The sequence below is a fragment of the Bos taurus genome, chromosome 1, assembly GCF_002263795.3.
Source record: "Bos taurus isolate L1 Dominette 01449 registration number 42190680 breed Hereford chromosome 1, ARS-UCD2.0, whole genome shotgun sequence".
Lineage (NCBI taxonomy): Eukaryota > Metazoa > Chordata > Mammalia > Artiodactyla > Bovidae > Bos > Bos taurus.
In genome coordinates, this window is record NC_037328.1 from 111,913,942 (window position 1) to 111,930,549 (window position 16,608).

Genomic DNA, 16,608 nt, shown 5'->3' on the forward strand with positions numbered 1-16,608 from the left:
TTCCTTTTTTCTGAGAGTCCAGGATCGCCTTCTGGGATAAAGTTTCTTCTTGCCCATGGTGCTTTGCTGTGACATTGTAATTGCCTCTGTTGAATTGAATAATACAAATGGGTTGTTTCTATGGTATCGGCTAAGTGGGATGAAAAGGTGAAACCCTAGATCTTGCGCTGGGAGGTCACGGTGCTACCACCCCCCAACACTAACTGTCCGTCAAAGCTGACCGGCAGCCAGGCCCCCTGTTCTCCGAGCTCTGGCGCTCATTTGTAACTTCCTGAGCAAATTCACGCTTGACAAAGAAAATGACTTTAGTTTATGTTGTCACTAAGCCCAGAAAATCCCTGCCAACCCCCAGCTGCCAGCTTTCCTAGGACCTTCTTATTGGTGGAGAATTTTAAACTGAAGGTGAGTGAGGAGCCGCGTCTCCCAGTCCCTCCCAGCCAGGCTTTGAACTAACAATAGGGCAGGTTGAATGAAGGCTGATAAATGCAAATCCCGGAATGCCGACACCGGATCACAGCGCGACCGCCTGGGTGCGCGCTCCAGCCGTCGCAGCGACCTAGTCACTCGCCACGTCGGGATGCTCGGTAGATTGCATCGTTTTAGCACCACTGGAGTCCCTACTGCTTCCCTCCGCAGGCCCGAGCTCTCGTTCATCGCCTGTGGGCCGCCCGAGTCCCCCTGCCACTAAATTGATCTGATTGAGTAACTGGCATGTTAACTCAGGAGAAGCACCTGGGAGAGGGGGCGGGGAAATAAAAGTGGGCTTTTACCCTCTCTTGCTCAGTTTTAGCTCCACTTTACTCAAAGCAGGTTTTCCTGGTTGTAACAGAATAAGAGATGCTATTTTCTTAGAATGGTAAAAGCAAACAAACAACAAAAAAACAAGAGGAGAGATAAGATGAGCAGGTGGGAATTTCCCTTAAAATGTACTTCTGGCACTTTTTACTTCGGTGCAAACTGCCCATAGTCCCTGCTCCCTTCCTTCCCAGTTTCATTTCGCCAGACTCCTTTACTGTCCCACCGCGGACGTTCTTGAGTATCTCAGCCCCGAACTGAGTATCGAGGGGTTTCCCTAGGTTTGGGACCCTTTGAAACTTGAGGGAGAAAACAAAACAACAACAACAAAAAGAGTTCATCTCCAGTACTCCTGACCTTGGCTGCCGGGGAACCCCTCAAGGAGGTGTAAGCCCTGGGGTCCGGGCCCAGCGCTCGGACCCTCGCGCCCAGTCGCTGGGTCCCCTGGCGGTGGCGCCAGCTCCAGTCCGCTCTCCGCGGCTCCAGTTCCTGATTTCCGCCGGAGCTGAGGCCTGGCAGGGAGGGGGCTCCGGAGTGAGTGTGAGGATTTGAATGAGAAAGCAGGTTGTGGCGGCGGCGACCCATTCTGTCCTGCCGGTCTCTGGGGATCTACAGGCTGGTGTGCAGACGAGTCCTTCTGGGGGGCTTTTCTGCTCCTCCACAGGGTTTTGGAGTTGGAGTCACAGGGACCAATAACTCATCAAGCCAGCACTTCGGAGGACTCAGAGGAATCCATCTCTCGAGCACTCAAAGTTGAGCAGGTCAGTGCTTTGGGGGGAGTCGGGGTGGCGGACGGGAAAGAAGAGGACTGGTACTGCAGTCCAGGTGTGCAAGTGGCTCGAGTTCCTCTCTCTGCAGTTCCGGCCGGGACACGCTCTTTAGGACAGTGTGAGGTGTGCGAGTGGGGATCCCTCAAACCCCCTGGCGGAGAACTGGACCACAACTGGTCTTGAGGTCCCGTAATTTCGAAGGATGGGTGTGTGAGCCTGCGCCAGGATTTAACTCTCAGGTCTCTTGTGGTGGTAAGTGGGGGTTTATGCACGGTGAGGGGTAAAGCACCGCTCACTGCAGGGTGCTTCACCTCTAGGCGGGCCGCCTGTCTGACCCGCAGTCGCCGCAAAGAGCAGGTCCGCTTTTCCCAGCAAGGGAAGTGCGGTGTCCATTACATTTGGTGTCTCACGAGCTTTTCCTGCGCCCAGTGACCTCACTCAGGACCCTTTCAGAGAAGACCGGGTGCTCTCAGTGCTGGGAGGATTTACTCCATTGCCCTTTCCTGGAATAAACCCGGGGCACCCGAGCGGCGCGGGGCAGGGCGGTGGAGGCTAGTCCTGGACACACAGCCGCGCGCTCTGCGCTTGCGTGGGGTTCCCATAGCGACGGCGCCGCGAGTCCGCAAAGCCACCCGGAGTGCCCCAAGCCTTGCTCCCTGTTGAGCGTCTGCGGCGCTCTCTCCCGCTCCCCTAGACTTTTTCTTTGTTATTTGTAACTCGGAATAAGTTTATGATCTCATTTTGACGTTAGGAGTTCAGCATTAGAACAATAACCAGGTAAAATTTTAAAGACCCCCCCTCCCACGTCCTAGGGCAATACCGCTTTGATCATCGACGGAAGAGATGAGAAATTGCTTATTGGGACGGTGTTTTGAGATCCACCCCCCCCCCCCCCTTCTTTTAGCCCATGAAAGTGGACCCGAATAAAATATTCTTACTAGTTAAGCAGTTTAAAAAAACATTGGTCAGGTGTTCTTGAGCGTTAAGAGGACAGACCTGTGCCGCTTTCCCGCAGGTGTAGAGACGGGCGTGTACAAACTAGAAGCACCTGTGTCCTCTTTTGGCTTGTTTATGAGAACTGAAGGCGATCCGAAGTGGACCAACGTAAAATGGCAATGAAAAGAAACAAAGGCTTTCCCAGAAGTGATTGTTTTTCCAGTTGCTCAGGCGTTTTGATCACTTCTGGGGTTAATCATCTGCAGGGAATGTTTCAAGAAACTTAGACACGAACCAGTCAGATCCCTCAAGCTTTCTGTTGAGAGAGTCACTTTTTCTTAAAATTGAGTCTTGACAACTCCATTGCCCTTTAAGAGTTTCACTTGTTTACGCATAGGTTAGCATTTGGCAAGGGTACACATCTTAAGGGTTATGCAGAAGGAGCTGTAGCTTCTTGTAGTACACTTCTTAAGTTACAACAGTATTTGGCAGCGTGATTGGTATACTTACTTGCTATTAAATAAACATTGGTAAGAATTAACTGCTAATAAATGTATGAAAATGGAATTACTCTTTCTGGGATAAAGTGCAGCATAAAAAATACCGTAAGTGTAGTAATACATGAGCACTGTCTTGCTATATCCTATTTTTAAGTAATTTGCCTTCAAGAATAGCAAATGTTTATTAGTAGTAGTATTCAGACAATATCCTTCCACCATCAGCAAATGAAGTCAACGGTAATATGACTTTTCAGATGATTAACAAATAACATGCTGTTAAAGTTCTCTTTCCCATCCCATTCATTATGAATGCCGAGACATTATGCAATCCATCTGGCTCAAACGTTTAGAAGTGTCCAATTAAGTTTTTTATCATTAAAAATATAAAAACTCTTAATTTTCAGGTTCAGATACTTTGTGACCCTATTTTGTGGCTTGTAACTGGCTCCAATTCCCTAATTCTCAGTGACATGTGTTTCTGCTGGTTCCAGGAGGTAAACTGCAGTTTAGCAGATCATGGGATAATGAGACTGGGAGTGCTTGGGGGAAGGCTGGGGAGAAGCCATGGGATGAGACAAAGGGAGGGAAGGTTGATGGGCAGAGCCAGGATTTATAGCTGCACCAGATTATTCATAAAAGCTGTTACAGTCATTGCTTCTGTTTGATACATTTCCCCACATCACCAACATCAATTAAACTTATTTTTAGAATCAGTTTTCTAAATAATTATAAAGACAGTTACAGAAATAGAATATGATAAAGGTGGCTTATATTAGGGTGCTATAATATACTGGGAAAACTCTTAAATCCTTCCTATTTAATTTATTCATTTAGTCAACAGTATTGAAAACCAGTTATATATAAGATATACAACAAAGTGATATATAAGATATAGATAAGTAAACCTAGATTTCTGTTCTCAGTGAACTAAGAATTGTGACTTAATCTGTGAAATAATTTTAATCCTGTTTCAGGTTTTCAGGGAAAGATGCTATCTGTGGCACTCTTAAGGAGAGCGCTTAAATAAGTGCCAAGCAATCAGACATCTAGATTCGGAAACAAAGGCTTAAACTTTGATAAAAAATATCCTGAACCTTGTTTTTAAGCATTTTAGATGAGTCATATATACAGTAAGAAACATTATGTGCATCTGTCTTTTTACATTTTTGTAATACAGTCTCAACCATAAAACCTGCAGTCTTGGCAAGTGCAGTTCTTGAATTTGGGAGGAAAAGAGAAACCCTGTAATTCTCAGGTTTCTTAGATGAAGATAAGGTGAGTGATTCAGTAGTCCTTTGTTCTGGCTCTGTGTTTCATGACATAATAAACCTCCTGCAGCTCCCTTCTAAGAATAGTTCTGGTCTGCATGCTTGAAGGATCATGACTATTATTTGTCTGAGAAAAAAAAAAAAGATATAAAATTATGGTAGAAGGTTAAAAGGAATACAATAGGGTATGTGAACATTTTAACTTTTGAACTGGAATAATTTCTAGGCATTTTTCATGCATTTAGACTCCACTGAAATCCATTATAGTCATGACAAACCTCTGGCATAATAATAACCAAGGTTGACAAACGTTTCCTCTGGTCACTCTTGGGACACAGAAGATGAGGGAGACTGTAGCCTCCTTTTCTTCAGCCTCATGAATCTGCTCAACATTATCAGCTCAGAGAAGCTTGCTAAAGAGCATCGCCATTTGGTTATTGCTCTTTGTTTCAGAAAATCAGACTCAGCTGTGAATTGTGGCCGAAGTGGTGCAGAACTCATTTCTTTGAACAATGCCTCCTCGGCCTGGGAAGCATGTTCTCTCTCTTCACTAGTAGGGGCTTATTCCAGGCTGGCTTTGCTCACAAGGAAAATCATTTAGACACAGTTCAGTGGACATTCACTCACATTTCTTTGATACCCGTGACCATTTTTGTTTAAGGAGAAATCCAGGACTGTTGTGGTAGGGTGTGCCGAATTAGAAGTGCATTTTAAGAAGCCGTGAAGAAGTTTACACAGCTTTGTGTTGTTATCCTCAGGGTCTCTGTCTTCTGTGCTTCAAAGTAAAAGAGGGCAGGATGGACACAGAAGGGACAGCTAAGAAAACTTTTGTAGCAAAGTTAAAGTCTCATCAAGTTCTGCATTTTCAATGCATTAAAAGCACCAAATGCTTGTGCCTCGTGATCTGTCATGTTACAGAGCAGAAAAATATGTCTACTGTGTTTATTATATGACTCGGGAAGCCAGAGCCCAAGGTTTCCAAAGGATTTCTTAAAGTCCTACAGCTAATAAATGAAAAAACTGGGGTGAAAATGTTATGATTACTAATGATGCTGCTGTTTCTAGGAAATCTAGGGAGGGCGGATATGAAATCCTTTCTCTAGACTTTGGTGTTTGTAATATAAACCTGTTGTAGTTATAAAGTGGTCAAACACCAAGAATGTTTTATGATTTAGTTTAATTTCACTGAGTGGAATTGACAGTGGGTACCTTCTGATTTAAATATTTGGTTATAAGCAAATGTATGTCATGAGAATGTGTATGGTTCATATGTATAAACAAGAAAGAGATCTTTTTTAATATGTGTTTTGGCCTGAAGAATTCTACCGTGATTAAGACAATGTAAGGGAGAGCAGCATTTCTGGTTATTATACAGTAAATATCTTAAGGAGTTCTAGAAGAAAAGGAGAAAATGAACATTGATATAGTCTAATCATGTGCCTATGCATTTATTTTAGTTCAACTTTAAAATTCATGAAGAGATTCAGGAATTATTATCCCATACTACTTAATGAAACAGTGAGACTTGGAGATTAGTTTCCTGCCCCAAATCTAAGTGAGTATGAAAGTGTCTTGGAATTAGAACCCAGGTCTGTCTGCCTCCGTGTTCTGTTATGTTATGTTGTCATTCAGAAAAGCAAGGCTAAATTATGAAAAATAGTTTTCATTCAAACTCAGCATGCCATCCAAAATACAGACATTTAGAAGTTTCTCTGATAAGCTTTCTGGTGAATGGAGACGCTGCATTCCCTGTATGGAGTTTAGGAGGTTATAAATTCAGATCTGGTTCCAGAAAAACATTCAAGGCTTTGTTTATAAACTGTGTTGGCTATTTGTTTAGAAGTGAGTGGTGTTTAGATTCTCTTGTGCAAATGCTTTTCCACATCAAAGTGGCCCACTTATCACTTTGAGATTGTTGTCAAATTATGCTGGTTCTAAGAGGACCCCTCATGATTTTAATGTGTGTTCTCTGGCATCCCAAGACTTAGATGTTGATTTTTATCTTGTGTAAGCTTTGCTCACTTATTTTTCTTGAAATAATGACTTACTGCAGGATGGAATCAGATGGCATGTTTCCGTAATGTTTTTAAATTGGGGACCTGAATCACCTCGGACAGTTGCTGAAAATTTCTTAACTTTGGCCAGAGGCTGGAGTTTTGATACTCCTGAAACTACTCTGGCTATATTGAGACTATACTCAGCTGGTTTCAGATTCACAGTGTTTTTGAGAGGGTTTACCCAGGAAGAAACTGAGGCTCAGGGATGTCCATCTCAAACAGCTGGGAATTGAACCTTGACTTGCCAGCAGATGCCTGGTCTAGTGACCTAATTAGCACACTTCGCCTTAAACGCACCCCTTTCTCTTCTGGGCCTTCTTTTTCTCCCTGTATCTCTGGCTCCAGGGGAGAAGAAAAGGCTGAGGTTTTTAGAAGACTGGCTGCCAGACTTCACTTTGGAATTCAGCCCAGCCTCGCTTCAGGCAATGCAAAGGACCCTGGGGTGTGCTCTGAGTTTCCCTCTGTTTCTCTGTGTCTTACCCTCCTAGTGGCCTCTTTTCTCTGTGGCTCCATTTTCAGAATCTAGCAAGGTGCTTAGGAACCTGTCCAACCATTCATGTGCCCATGCATTAGCTATTCTGTTGCCACTGGAAGGCAGAAAGATCTAGTTGGTGCTCTCACTTGTGAGTTACTGATTAACTGATCTAAGGCAGTCATGGTTTCTCTTTCATCTGCCTTCGCTTCCTTGTTGCTAGCCCACAAGAACCAAACATTTGAATTCAGCTTCCTACTTCCCTCTTCTCTCCCTCTTCAGTTTAACTAAAGGAGCCACTGGATCTTGGAACAGGTCTCTGTGGAGCGCTAGTGGAACCTCTGGTGGGAACTTTAAAGACCTATTTGCTTTTTCCAGGGGTCAAAATCCTGGACCAGAAGTTAAGTGAGTGGATTTGCTGTTTGATTGCACGTAATTTAGTTTTCTAGACTTCCTATTTCTTTTTGCCAAACAACTCTTCCTTAACTTTGAGTGATATGGGATTGAAAATAATTTTTTAAAAGATGATTTCTTTATTAAAAAAAGGAATTAGGGTTATGAAAGATCCTTTGATTTTTATTTCAATTCAAAGACTGTTGGTTCCAGACAACCATTTGTGTAAAACAGAAAGAAAAGGAGAGATGGGAAAAGAAGGTTTTCTTCTCTGCATATAGAATACCTCTGGAAGGGTACACTAGAAACGAATCATGTTGGTTGCCGGGAGACATACCAGAGGTAAACTCTTCACTGTATACCTTCTTATGCCCTTGGGTTTTGAAACTTAATGAGTAAAATTAAAACAAAAAAACTTGGGTTTCAATATTAAAGAAACAAGTAACTATCTCCTGGGACCTAAGTGAAAGAAGTAGGAAACTGGGAAGCAATATTAAAGAAAAGAAATTCTTTTTTAAGCTATCTTTTTAAGGCTCACCAGCATTCACATTTAGTAATTTCTTTTGTATTTAGTAATTTTTAAAAGCAGTGTTTTTCAACACTGGATTTCAATAACAGGGCTTGGGGAGGGTTTTTTTTTTTTTAATTTTCATAGTTTTCTTCGCTCTCATAAAGCATCAGCTATTGGCTGCTCCCAGACTCAGTGGGCCAATGAGAATCTATTCCTTTCCTGAGTCACTAAACCTGTCTTCCGCTGGCAGTGTGTTTATGGAATGAAGTGTAGAAAGCCCTCTCCCCAACCCACTCAGCCCCCTGCCCTGTTTTTTTCTCCCATGGAGAAATCCCTGTAATGTGATTATTTTATTTTCCTAATCAGTGTCTAAATGCGAATGTTAGAGGAATCTTTTCTTCTCAAATTGAAAAGGGGGGAAAAAAAGCTTATACAACTGTTTTATTCTGAACCACAGCTTTTCTTTTTGAAATAGGTTGTGAATTGGAAGTAGTTTTCTGTTTACTGGGTAAATCTTGAAAGTACAATCTTGGAAGAGAGAGAACACAAAACTGTGTACCAACTTCTTTTTCACTTGTCCAAAGAGAAGTGTGAAATGTATTATTTAGTGTCCAAGTTTCAATCAAAAGCAAAAAACTCAAGTCAGGGTCAGTTCTCAACTTTTTGAAAATTCCTCATTGAAAACTAAAGTTAATAAGGTATTCTTTCCTCACAGAATTCTTATTACTCTGTTACTTTTGTTAGAAAAGAATAACTGAATAGATCGTACGTTCTCATGTTTTAATTTTTTAAACCTAAAAGGGCATTTAGTGAAAATTCTCTAACCTCTGTCCTTCAGCCATCCAGTTATTTCTTTAATAGACCAATAGTTATTGGTTTCTTCTGTATTTTTTTTTCAAAATATATAAGCAAATGCATATGGGTGCTTTTTGGCTTCTTTCAAAAATCAAATGGTACTGCACCATCCATATGAATCTGCTTTTTTTTTTTTACTGTAATAATATATATTGTATGTCATTCCATATCAGCATATAGGGCTTCTTAACTTTTTTCCTTTTTACTTAATTTTAATTATTTTTTTGGCTACACCATATGACATGTGAGATCTTAGTTTTCCCAACCAAGGGTGGAACCCACACACCTGGTGTTAAGAGTGTGGAATCTTAACCACTGGACCAGCAGGGAAGTCCCCTTTTTATTAATAGTATACTTTAAAATAGCAGTTTTAGGGTCACAGCAAAATTGAAGGGAAGGTATAGACTTTCCCATGTATTCCCTACCCCCACCCAGTACATAGACTCCCCATTACCAACTTCCCCTACCAGAGTGGTACATCTGTTATGATTGATGAACCTACATTGAGACATCACAGTCATCTAGAGTTTCCATTATAGTTAACTCTTGGTGTTGTGCATTCTGTGGGTTTGGACAAATGTGTAATGACCTGTATCCATCACTATGATATCATACACTGTGTTCTCACTGCCCTAAAAATTTCGTGCTCTGCCTGTTCAGCTCTCTCTCACCCTTGAGCCCCTACCAGTCACTGACCTTTTCATTGTCTTGCTAGTTTTGCCTTTATCAGAATGTCCTATAGTTGGTATCACAGTGTAACCTTTTCAGATTGGCCTTTTTTCACTTAGTAATGTGAAGGGATTCCTCCAAGGCTTGATAGCTCATTTCTTTTTAGTGCCAAATAATATTCCATTGTCTGCATGTATCAGTGTATCCATCCATCTATTGCAGAATATCTTGATTACTTCCAAGTTTTGGCAATTATGAATAAAGTTGCTCTACACACTTGTGTGCAGGTTTTTGTGTGGACATAAGTTGTCAACTTCTTTGCGAGCTGACAGTACCAAAGAGCACAGTTGCTGGATTGTATGTAAGAATATGTTTTGTAAGAAACTGCCAAACTGTCTTCTGGGGTGGCTGTAGCATTTTTCATTCCCACCAGCAGTGAAGGCAACTCCTCTGTTGCTCCACATGCTCGCCAACATTCGATGTGTTAGCTGGATTTTGGCCATTCTCATAGGTGTGTGGTGGTATCTCATTGTTTTAATTTGCATTTCCTGATGACACATGATGAAAAGAGTATCTTTTCATATGCTTCTTTGCCATCTCTGTATCTTTGGTGAGGTGTTCAGGTTTCTGGTCCGTTTTTTAATTCCGTTTGTGTGTGTGTGTGTTTTAAGCATTCTGTGTATATTTTGAATAAATCTTTTATTAAATGTCTTACAAATATTCTCTCCCAGTCTGTGGCTTGTCTTCTAATTCGTTTGGCATTGTTTTAAATTTTAATGAAGTTCTGCTTATCAATTCTTTGGTGTATCATCCCTTTGGTGTTGTATCTGAAAAATCACCACCATGCCCAAGGTCATATAGATTTTTTTCCCCCTATGTTATCTATCTAGTTTTTGTGTTTTAAATTTAGGTTTGTGATTCATTTTGAGTTAACTTCTGTGAAGGGTATGGTTAAATTCATTTTTTTTTGCACAGGGATGTTCACTTGTTCCAGCACCATTTGTTGAAAATTGTTTCATGGTATTGCCTTTGTTTATTTGTAAAAGATCAGTTGACTTCCGTTTATGTGGGTCTGTTTCTGGGCTATCTGTTCTGTTCCATTGATTTATTCATTTACTCTTTGTTCAATACCACAGTCTTGATTACTGTAGCTTTAGAGTGAGTAAGTCTTCAGAGAAGGCCATGGCAACCCACTCCAGTACTCTTGCCTGGGAAATCCCATGGACGGAGGAGCCTGGTGGGCTACAGTCCATGGGGTCGCGAGGAGTCAGACATGACTTCACTTTCATTTTCACTTTTCACTTTCATGCACTGGAGAAGGAAATGGCAAGCCACGCCAGTATTCTTGCCTGGAGAATCCCAGGGCCGGAGGAGCCTTGTGGGCTGCGGTCTATGGGGTTGCACAGAGTTGGACACAACTGACACGACTTAGCAGCAGCAGAGTAAGTCTTGAGTTGGATTGTTTCAGTCTTCCAACTTTATTGAATATTGTGTTGGCTATTCTGGATTTTTTTTTAATGGCTACATATTTTACAATGTATGGATATATTAAATTTAACCAGATTAATTCACAATTAGGTTGTTTCTGAATTTTTGAAAACAATGATGTAGTAAATAACCCTGTACATACTCTGCATGCTCAAGTATGGCTATAGAATATATTTTTGGAAGTGGGATTGCTAAACGAAAGGTATACACATTTGTAACTTTGATGAATAATGTCAAATCAACTTTGATGGAATTTGTACAGTTTTTGTTCTTATCAGAAATGATAAGAACATGATTTCTCCACATGTTTACCAACACAGTTTGTCATCACACTTTTTGATTTTTGCTAACCTGATAGGTAAAAAATTACCATCTTGGTATAGATAAAACTTGCTTTTCTTATATTCACTTATGGGTGATTTTGCAAATTTCCATTTTGAGCAGAGTCTCAGAGTAGAAAGTGTCACTTCATTCTCCCTATTATAGATGAAAAAAAATCAGTTTTGAAGAAGCAAATGAATAGGTTTCTGATCACTGCCTGATCACAGAGTCAGCACACTTACTTTTCTTAAATGATAAGCATTTAGTTGCTTTTCACACTTCCTTCCAAGCCTCAATATTTCACTCCTCTCCCCATGTCTGGGAAAGTTGATATCTTCGACATCTAAGAGCATCTCCAGTCCTGGCAGGGTGGTGTCAACAATGGACTCGGCTGTGGCCCTGCTTGTTACCACTCCCTGGTTTGAAAGCTAACTTAAATTCCTTATTGTTGTCTGTGGCATAGGTTCTTGTGTCCTAGCATTACTGAAGGAAAGAAGAAGTGGTGAGCGTTCAGACTTCGGTGGGTTCAGCTGCTGTTTGTTTGGACACTCAAGAGATCCCTGCTCTTCCCTGAACATGGATGAGATGCTTAGGAATAATGGAGAATTCTGAGGGTGGCAGGGAACCAAGCCCTGGCTACAAGAATATTGTGCTTCCCTCTGGTTCCCATAATTTTAGTGTGAACATATTAGATATTCAAGGGGAGGAAACTGTGCAGGAAAATATAATAGGAGAAGACCCACAGGCCAGGGACAACCAGGAGTTAGCTGCTGTGTCTAAAATCTTGTTTGTACTAATTTAAGGAAAATACACCACACTACAAGTTTCATTTGAGGAATTTGTAATACCGTTTGGTTTTATTTCCCTATTTTGTCTTGTTAATGCTTTTTATGACACCTTTTTTCAGATGGCAACTTTGGACAAGCTGTTTATTAGTTAGATTTAAAGAATCAAATACTTATACGCTTGACCAGGAAGTATGTTAGATGCATTTAACTTGGGCTAACTACATCAGCTTCAGATTTTTTTCCTCAGAGCTTCTTAATAATTAAGAATTCAGCACATGAAAAACAAAGCTTCCAAAATTTAAGACATTTGGCTAGATTTTTTGATGTTCTTTTGAGCTTAAAAATTTTTATAATCAAATTAGGTTTACTATCCCATCTTGTTCTTTACTGCTTTGAGGACCTCTAGCCTTTCCTTTTACAATTTCTGATGTCCTAATATTTGCATTGATGTAAGTTCTCTGTTGAACATCTAGAAGGTTAACTTCTCTGCTGGCTTTAGAGAAATTAAACTCTAAGTCTTTACCCCCGTTATCTTAGGCTAAAATCTTTGCAAAATTAGTCTTTATGGTCACTGCTGTCCTATTGCTTAGTCACTAAGTCTTGTCCGACTCTTTCACAACCCCATGGACTGTAGCCTACTGGGTGCCTCTGTCCATGGGATTTTCTAGGCAAGAATACTGGAGTGGGGTGCCATTTCCTTCTCCAGGGGATCTTCCTCACCCAGGAATCAAATGGCGTTTCCTGAATTTTAGGTGGATTCTTTACCACTGAGCCACCAGAAGGGCCCTTTATGATCATTGCTGCCGCTGCTGCTAAGTTGCTTCAGTCATGTCTGACTCTATGCGACCCCAGAGACGGCAGTCCACCAGGCTCCCCTGTCCCTGGGATTCTCCAGGCAAGAACACTAGAGTGGGTTGCCATTTCCTTCTCCAATGTGTGAAAGTGAAGTTGCTCAGTCGTGTCCCACTCTTAGCGACCCCATGGACTGCAGCCCACTAGGCTCCTCTGTCCATGGGATTTTCCAGGCAAGAGTACTGGAGTGGGGTGCCATTGCCTTCTCCGTTATGATCACTACTCTCCTTTTAAAGACAGGTGAGGTCAATCTCAGGATTTAGATTCTGAATAAGTTACATTTAAGCATTCTTGATGATATGTTATTTTTGCCAGTATCCTTATATGTACTTTGTTATATCACATTATATTTAAACAGCATATTAACAATGTACTTTAGTCATTTTTGCTTTGATAACTGAGAGCAGTATTTGGGGCATCTACAGTGCCTTCCCACTAAACTACCTTTCCCACTCCCCTCCCTTCTCATCTTTCCTCTTTTAAACCTACTGATCTTTTGACATCTAGCTCTATCCTCCCACCCAACAGGAACTCTTTCCTGACACCCTTGGTTTCTTTTCTTTGAACCATTACAGGATGCTTCATTTGCCAAGTATCATGTATTCTGCTTTTTTTCTGTGCAAGTTTTATATAATTTTTTTGGGTTTATCTATGCATTATTCTCCCATCTCCATCATTAGTTTCTTGAAGACTGGAACAGTGTTTAGCCATCTCTCCATCCCCTCAATATTTATAGCACCTGTAGTAAGGCTCAGAGCATACTTGTGGGTTATTTGATTCATAAATTGGTTTGACTGTAGCTTTTTGCACCTTAAGGGGTCCTGAACTCCTGTTTTTGAGCACAGATCAGGGGCCACTTCCCCTACTTACCCTGCTGTGTGGTCGGGAAGGAGAGAAGGTATTAACTGGAGGTTTAATTGCCCAATTAAAGGCAGATCTCTTGTTGGAGCTGCACGTATTGCTGAGTGGAAGGAGTAGGGAAAGCAGACAAAGATGAGAATCCAATACATCCTCTGTGATAAGCTCTCTTTCTCACTGGTGGGTGGGCAAGTGGATAGGAGAAAGGGTGAGATGAACTTGGGGAAGCTGGGAGATCTGCTCTTCTCCGGGGGTTGCCATTTCTGAGACTGAATTTTGGACATCCTTATATATGAAGGAATTAGGAGTAGAGGTATTCTGAAGTCCTTCTCTAGTTTTTAAAAACTATGGAAATCACTGGTTTAGAGATAACCAGTATAAATCAAAGGGTTTTTTTTGATGTTAGACCTGGACAGAAGTAAATGAAATTAGAATTGTGACCAAAAAAAGTTTGCTGTTAGTGTGTCATCAGGAATAGTCTGCAAATATGATCAAAGGTATTAATATTGGGCTGGATTTTGCAACTGGCGGCCACTGAGAGTTGATATCTAATTACCTAACAGTCATTCCTTCGGGGATTTTTTTTTTTTTTTAATGTAGTTTTAATTTCCAGTCTGTACTTTGTGTCTACTTTTAAAATTAAAGAATATACTTTTTAAAAGATGAAAATATCTCAACCGTGACATGAGCATAGGGAATTAGAAACGATTGTGCATTGAGAAGTCTGGATCCTATTACTGACTGTGCCATACTTAGTAATATGTTCTCTCCCTCTCTCTTACTGTCTTTTCCTCTCTTCCTCTTCATTATTTATTAAGTAAAATTACATAGATCTTAAGAGTGTAATCTCTGAAGTTTTATTTAGGCCACATACTAGTGCTGTCACTTGACTATGGGTAATTACCTAAGGGTAATTACTTAACTTCTCTGTGCTTCAGGTTCTCTATCTGTAAAATGGGATAATAATTTTACCTAGCCCTTAGGATCACTGTAAAGATGAAAAAAATAATACTTGTGAAATATTTATCAATATACTTGGCTCATAGAAAGTGCTAGAAGTATCAGCAGATATTACAAAGTAGCAGGTCCTGAGCTAATATGCTTTTGGGTTAGATCAGGTTCTGATTTGGCCATCAGACTGCAAGGTTCTGTGGCTTTGAATGTGAATCTCCAGGGTTGAATTCTGTTTCTAACAATATAATTCATCAATACTCCTGATGAAACAATTTGGAAATGTTGGGTACAATAGAAAGATTATTTCCTTAAGTGCAATACTCTATAAGAAAGTAATGACTACACAGGCCAAATGTTAAGTGAAGAGAGGTCTACTGAGCACTGAAGCTGGCTTTTTGCCTTGAGGACAATTGCCAAACCAGGTTAACTTGAACTTCTCCTTTCCTGGCCTGAGGGCACAGGGGACAAGAGATAAAGTAAGACATCTGGGGGGGGAACTCTTTGGTCTTAAACATAGGACTTCAAAGGGCTTCTCACTCTTTGGAAATATGAATGAGAATTTTTAAAAAATTAAAAATTATTTACCTTCTTTCTTTCTGGTCTTCCCAGATGGCTCAGTGTTAAAGAACCCGCCTGCCAATGCAGGAAATGTGGGTTTGATCCCTGGGTCAGGAAGATCCCCTGGAGAAGGAAATGGCAACACATTCCAGTATTCTTGCCTGGGCAATCCCATGGACAGAGGAGCCTAGTGGGCTATAGTTCATGGGGTTGCAAAAAGCTGGACATGACTTAGTGACTAAACAACAAACCTTCTTTCTAACCCTATGTCTGTAAGGAAAATCACTTATCAATTATTTTGGTTCTGAGCAGATCCTGATTATTTGGTCCTGAGAATTTGTGATTCTGAGTCAGCTCTGAAACGGATTTGTATCCAGAATCACAATAACTAAGTGGTCAGAAAAACCTTAGGATGAAAACTTTTAAGGAATTCCTGCATTGCAAGTGTCCCTGGTACCGAGGGACCAGTTTCTCCTTTCTTTTGGAGGAATCTATTTTTACCCTAAACTTCAAAGAATCCCCATCAATGAAATTAGAAGGAAAATAGGCATCTCATAGTTTGGGGGGAAAAAAAATCACTAAACACAAGGTATGAGCTGAGAAACAGAAACTGTAAAGACTAACCAAGCTGATTTGAGAAAGGACCAAATAGAACTTGGGGAAAGAAAAGAGGAGACTTCCCCGGTGGTTCAGTGGTAAAGAATCTGCCTGCCAATGCAGGAGATACAGATTTGATCCCTGGTCTGGGAAGATTCCCGGAGAAGGCAATGGCACCCCACTCCAGTACTTTGCCTGGAAAATCCCATGGATGGAGGAGCCTGGTAGATTGCAGTCCATGGGGTCGTGAAGAGTCGGATACGACTGAGAGACTTCACTTTCACTTTTCACTTTCATGCATTGGAGAAGGAAATGGCAACCCACTCCAGTGTTCTTGCCTGGAGAATCCCAGGGATGGGGGAGCCTGGTGGCTACCGTCTATGGGGTCACACAGAGTCGGACACGACTGAAGTGACTTAGTAGTAGCAGCCCGGAAGATTCCACATGCTGTGGGGCAACTAATCCTGTGTCCCATAACTATTGAGCCTGTGCTATAGAGCAACTACTGAAGCCCATACACCCTCGAGCCCATGCTCCGCAGCTAGAGAAGTCACCGCAATGAGAAGCCTGCACACTGCAACTAGAGAATAACCCTTGCTCGCTGCAACACTACAACAAGCCTATGCAGCAATGAAGACCCAGCACAGCCAAAAATAAATAAAATTATTAAAATAAAAAGGAAGAAAGAACTCAGTGAATGGATTTAACAACAGATTAATCCAGTCTGAACAGGGAAATTGTCAGATGAATGATAGATCTGAAGATAATTTTCTAGTGGCAACAGAGAGGCAAAGCAATGTAAAACCCAAAAGAAAGGTTAATCAATGTGGAAGATACCGAATTCAGACTCAAGGTAAGTTTAATTATAATTTCAGAAGCAGAAAGACAATGAGGAGAGGCTACATTTATACAGGTAATGACTGAGTATTCTCAAGGACCGATAAAAAGCATTACTTTAACATATTC

The 16,608-nt window shown here is 41.2% G+C and overlaps 1 protein-coding gene across 1 annotated transcript in view; it reads left to right on the forward strand.

The window, feature by feature from the left end:
* Nucleotides 1-419: 419 nt before the first annotated feature.
* PLCH1 (phospholipase C eta 1) overlaps nt 420-16,608 on the forward strand; it is a 254,591-nt gene continuing 238,402 nt past the window's right edge. The window contains exon 1 of the mRNA XM_059888850.1: nt 420-7,203. The gene's annotated coding sequence lies outside the window, so the exon portion shown is untranslated. The remainder of the gene's footprint in view (nt 7,204-16,608) is intronic.